The sequence below is a fragment of the Heterodontus francisci genome, unplaced genomic scaffold (genome assembly GCF_036365525.1).
Source record: "Heterodontus francisci isolate sHetFra1 unplaced genomic scaffold, sHetFra1.hap1 HAP1_SCAFFOLD_58, whole genome shotgun sequence".
NCBI classification, from domain to species: domain Eukaryota; kingdom Metazoa; phylum Chordata; class Chondrichthyes; order Heterodontiformes; family Heterodontidae; genus Heterodontus; species Heterodontus francisci.
Window position 1 is genome coordinate 10,912,821 of NW_027142006.1, and position 6,000 is coordinate 10,918,820.

The window sequence follows — 6,000 nt, forward strand, 5'->3', positions numbered from 1 at the left end:
TAATTGTCTGTCTTTGTTACTTGGTGTAAGTGTATGTCTTTGTTACTTGGCGTCAGTGTATGTCTGTGTTACCTGGTGTAAGTGTGTGTCTGTGTTCCTGGGTGTCACTGTGTGTCTGTGTTACTTGGTGTAAGTGTGTGTCTTTGTTACTTGGTGTCCGTGTGTGTCTGTGTTACTGGGTGTCAGTGCATGCCTTTGTTACTTGGTGTCAGTGTATATCTTTGTTACTTGGTGTAAGTGTGTGTCTTTGTTACTTGGTGTAATTGTATGTCTTTGTTACTTGGTGCCAGTGTATGTCTGTGTTGCTTGGTGTAAGTGTGTGTCTGTGTTCCTGGGTGTCAGTGTGTGTCTGTGTTACTTGGTGTAAGTGTGTGTCTGTGTTACTTGGTGTCAGTGTATGTCTTTCTTACTGGTTGTCAGTGTATGTCTTTGTTAATTGGTGTATGTGTGTGTCTGTGTTACTGGGTATCAGTGTCTGTCTTTGTTACTTGGTGTCAGTGTGTGTCTGTGTTACTGGGTATCGGTGTGTGTCTTTGTGACTTGGTATCAATGTATGTCTTTGTTACTGGGTGTCAGTGTGTGTCTCTGTGACTTTTTGTCCGTGTATGTCTTTGTTACTTGGTGTAAGTGTGTGTCTGTGTTACTGGGTATCAGTGTATGTCTTTGTTATTGGTGTCAGTGTATGTCAAATTACTTGGTGTAAGTGTATGTCTTTGTTACATTGTGTAATTGTCTGTCTTTGTTACTTGGTGTAAGTGTATGTCTTTGTTACTTGGTGTCAGTGTATGTCTTTGTTACTTGGTGTCAGTGTATGACTGTGTTACTTGGTGTAAGTGTGTGTCTTTGTTACTTGTTGTAACTGTATGTCTTTGCTACTTGGTGTCAGTGTATGTCTTTGTTACTTGGTGTCAGTGTGTGTCTGTGTTACTGGGTATCAGTGCACGTCTTTGTGATTTGGTATCAGTGCATGTCTTTGTTACTGGGTGTCAGGGTGTGTCTGTGTTCCTGGATATCAGTGTATGTCTTTGTGACTTAGTATCAGTGTATGTCTTTGTCACTGGGTGTCAGTGTGTGTCTGTGTTCCTGGGTATCAGTGCATGTCTTTGTGACTTGGTGTCAGTGTATGTCTTTATACTTGGTGTCAGTGTATGTCTGTGTTACGTGGTGTAAGTGTATGTCTTTGTTACTTGGTGTAAGTGTGTGTCTGTGTTACTTGCTGTAAGTGTGTGTCTGTGTTCATGGGTATCAGTGTATGTCTTTGTCACTTGGTGTCAGTGTATGTCTGTGTTAGTTGGTGTAAGTGTGTTTCTGTGTTACAGGGTATCAGTGTATGTCTTTGTTACTTGGCGTCAGTGTATGTCTGTGTTACCTGGTGTAACTGTGTGTCTGTGTTACTTGGTGTAAGTGTGCGTCTTTGTTACTTGGTGTCCGTGTGTGTCTGTGTTACTGGGTGACAGTGCATGCCTTTGTTACTTGGTGTCAGTGTATATCTTTGTTACTTGGTGTAAGTGTGTGTCTTTGTTACTTGGTGTAATTGTATGTTTTTGTTACTTGGTGCCAGTGTATGTCTGTGTTGCTTGGTGTAAGTGTGTGTCTGTGTTCCTGGGTGTCAGTGTGTGTCTGTGTTACTTGGTGTAAGTGTGTGTCTGTGTTACTGGGTGTCAGTGTATGTCTTTGTTACTGGTTGTCAGTGTATGTCTTTGTTAATTGGTGTATGTGTGTGTCTGTGTTACTGGGTATCAGTGTCTGTCTTTGTTACTTGGTGTAAGTGTGTGTCTGTGTTACTGGGTATCAGTGTCTGTCTTTGTTACTTGGTGTCAGTGTATGTCTGTGTTACTTGGTGTAAGTGTGTGTCTGTGTTACTGGGTATCAGTGTGTGTCTTTGTGACTTGGTATCAATGTATGTCTTTGTTACTGGGTGTCAGTGTGTGTCTTTGTGATTTGTTATCCGTGTATGTCTTTGTTACTTGGTGTAAGTGTGTGTCTGTGTTACTGGGTATCAGTGTATGTCTTTGTTATTGGTGTCAGTGTATGTCAAATTACTTGGTGTAAGTGTATGTCTTTGTTACTTGGTGTAATTGTCTGTCTTTGTTACTTGCTGTAAGTGTATGTCTTTGTTACTTGGTGTCAGTGTATGTCTGTGTTACTTGTTGTAAGTGTATGTCTTTGTTACTTGGTGTCAGTGTATGTCTTTGTTACTTGGTGTCAGTGTGTGTCTGTGTTACTGGGTATCAGTGTACGTCTTTGTGATTTGGTATCAGTGCATGTCTTTGTTACTGGGTGTCAGGGTGTGTCTGTGTTACTGGGTATCTGTGTATGTCTTTATGACTTGGTATCAGTGTATGTCTTTGTTACTGGGTGTCAGTGTGTGTCTGTGTTCCTGGGTATCAGTGTATGTCTTTGTGACTTGGTGTCAGTGTATGTCTTTGTTACTGGGTGTCAGTGTGTGTCTTTGTGACTTGGTGTCAGTGTATGTCTGTGTAACTGTTTATTAGTGTTTCTCTGTGTTACTGGGTGTCAGTGTGTGTTTGTTTGTGTTACTGGGTGTCAGTGTATGTCTTTGTTACTTGGTGTAAGTGTGTGTCTGTGTTACTGGGTATCAGTGTCTGTCTTTGTTACTTGGTGTAATTGTATGTCTTTGTTACTTGGTGTCAGTGTATGTCTGTGTTACGTGGTGTAAGTGTATGTCTTTGTTACTTGGTGTAAGTGTGTGTCTGTGTTACTTGGTGTAAGTGTGTGTCTGTGTTCCTGGGTATCAGTGTCTGTCTTTGTCACTTGGTGTCAGTGTATGTCTGTGTTAGTTGGTGTAAGTGCGTTTCTGTGTTACAGGGTATCAGTGTATGTCTTTGTTACTTGGCGTCAGTGTATGTCTGTGTTACCTGGTGTAAGTGTGTGTCTGTGTTCCTGGGTGTCACTGTGTGTCTGTGTTACTTGGTGTCAGTGTATGTCAAATTACTTGGTGTCAGTGTATGTCTTTGTTACTTGGTGTAATTGTCTGTCTTTGTTACTTGGTGTCAGTGTGTGTCTGTGTTACTGGCTATCAGTGTACGTCTTTGCGATTTGGTATCAGTGCATGTCTTTGTTACTGGCTGTCAGGGTGTGTCTGTGTTACTGGGTATCAGTGTACGTCTTTGTGACTTGGTATCAGTGTATGTCTTTGTTACTGGGTGTCATTGTGTTTCTGTGTTACTGGGTGTCAGTGTATGTCTCTGTTACTTGGTGTAAGTGTGTGTCTGTGTTACTGGGTATCAGTGTATGTCTTTGTGACTTGGTGTCAGTTTATGTCTTTGTTACTGGGTGTCAGTGTATGTCTTTGTTACTTGGTGTAAGTGTGTGTCTGTGTTACTGGGTATCAGTGTTTGTCTTTGTTACTTGGTGTCAGTGTATGTCAAAATACTTGATGTAAGTGTATGTCTTTGTTACCTGGTGTAATTTTCTGTCTTTGTTACTTGGTGTAAGCGTGTGTCTTTGTTACTTGGTGTCAGTGTATGTCTTTGTTACTTGGTGTCATTGTGTGTCTGTGTTACTGGGTATCAGTGTATGTCTTTGTGACTTGGTATCAGTGTATGTCTTTGTGACTTGGTGTCAGTGTATGTCTTTGTTACTGAGTGTCAGTGTGTGTCTGTGTTACTTGGTGTCAGTGCATGTCAGTGTTACTTGGTGTAAGTGTGTGTCTGTGTTACTGGGTGTCACTGTGTGTCTGTGTTACTTGGTGTAAGTGTGTGTCTGTGTTACTGGGTTTCAGTGTGTGTCTGTGTTACTTGGTGTAAGTGAGTGTCTTTGTTACTTTGTGTAAGTGTGTGTCTGTGTTACTGGGTGTCAGTTTATGTCTTTGTTACTTTGTGTAAGTGTGTGTCTGTGTTACTGGGTGTCAGTGTATGTCTTTGTTACTTGGTGTAAGTGTGTGTCTGTGTTACTGGGTATCAGTGTCTGTCTTTGTTACTTGGTGTAAGTGTGTGTCTGTGTTACACTGTATCAGTGTATGTCTTTGTTACCTGGTGTCAGTGTATGTCTTTGTTACTTGGTGTCAGTGTGTGTCTGTGTTACTGGGTGTCAGTGTATGTCTTTGTTACTTGTTGTAAGTGTGTGCCTGTGTTTCTGGGTATCAGTGTATGTCTTTGTTACTTTGTGTAAGTGTGTGTCTGTGTTACTGGGTGTCAGTTTATGTCTTTGTTACTTGGTGTAAGTGTGTGTCTGTGTTACTGGGTTTCAGTGTGTGTCTGTGTTACTTGGTGTAAGTGAGTGTCTTTGTTACTTTGTGTAAGTGTTTGTCTGTGTTACTGGGTGTCAGTTTATGTCTTTGTTACTTGGTGTAAGTGTGTGTCTGTGTTACTGGGTGTCAGTGTATGTCTGTGTTACTTGGTGTAAGTGTTTGTATGTGTTACTGGGTATCAGTGTATGTCTTTGTGACTTGGTTTCAGTTTATGTCTTTGTTACTGGGTGTCAGTGTGTGTCTTTGTAACTTGGTGTCATTGTATGTCTTTGTTACTTGGTGTAAGTGTGTGTCTGTGTTACTGGGTATCATTATGTCTTTGTTACTTGGTGTCAGTGTATGTCAAAATACTTGGTGTAAGTGTATGTCTTTGTTACTTATGTAATTTTCTGTCTTTGTTACTTGGTGCAAGTGTATGTCTTTGTTACTTGGTGTCAGTGCATGTCTTTGTTACTTGGTGTCAGTGTGTGTCTGTGTTACTGGGTATCAGTGTATGTCTTTGTGACTTGGTATCAGTGTGTGTCTGTGTTACTTGGTGTCAGTGTATGTCTTTGTTACTGTTTATCAGTGTTTCTCTGTGTTATTGGGTGTCAGTGTGTGTTTGTTTGTGTTACTGGGTGTCTGTGACACTAAGTGTCAGTATTTAGTTTAGTTTAGAGATACAGCACTGAAACAGGCACCACGGCCCACCGAGTCTGTGCCGACCATCAACCACCCATTCATACTAATCCTACACTAATCCCGTATTCCTATCACTTCCCCACCTGTCCCTATATATGTCCCTACCACCTACCTATACAATTTAGGATGGCCAATTATCCTATCAACCTGCAAGTCTTTGGCATGTGTGAGGAAACCGGAGCACCCGGAGGAACCCACGCAGACACAGGGAGAACTTGCAAATTCCGCACAAATTCTCTCCCCGTCCCCTCTCCCCGTCCCCTCTCCCCGTCCCCTCTCCCCGTCCCCCCTCCCCGTCCCCACTCCCCGTCCCCACTCATTGTAGCCACTCTCCGTCCCCACTCTCCCCGTCCCCACTCTCCCCATCCCCGCTCTCCCCGTCCCCACTCTCCCCGTCCCCACTCTCCCCGTCCCCACTCTCCCCGTCCCCACTCTCATCGTCCCCACTCTCACCGTCCCCACTCTCACCGTCCCCACTCTCCGTCCCCACTCTCCGTCGCCACTCTCCGTCGCCACTCTCCATCGCCACTCACTTTAGCCACTCTCCGTCCCCACTCTCCTTCCCCCCTCACCGTCCCCACTCTCCGTCCCCACTCTCCGTCCCCACTCTCCGTCCCCACTCTCCGTCCCCACTCTCCGTCCCCACTCTCCGTCCCCTCTCACCGTCCCCTCTCCCCATCCCCACTCCCCATCCCCACTCCCCGCCCCCACTCCCCACTCCCCGTCCAAACTCCCCGTCCCCACTCCCCGTCCCCACTCTCCGTACCCACTCTCCGTACTCACTCTCCGTACCCAATCTCCGTACCCAATCTCCGATCCCACTCTCCGTACCCACTCTCCGAACCCTCTCTCCGTACCCGCTCACCGTCCCCGCTCCCCGTACCCGCACTCCGTCCCCGCTCAGCGTCCCCGCTCAGCGTCCCCGCTCCCCGTCCCCGCTCCCCGTACCCGCTCCCCGTCCCTACTCCCCGTCCCCACTCCCCGTCCCCACTCCCCGTCCCCATTCACCGTCCCCACTCACCGTCCCCACTCACCGTCCCCACTCCCCGACCCCACTCCCCGACCCCACTCCCCGACCCCACACCCCGTCGAAACTCCCCGTCGCC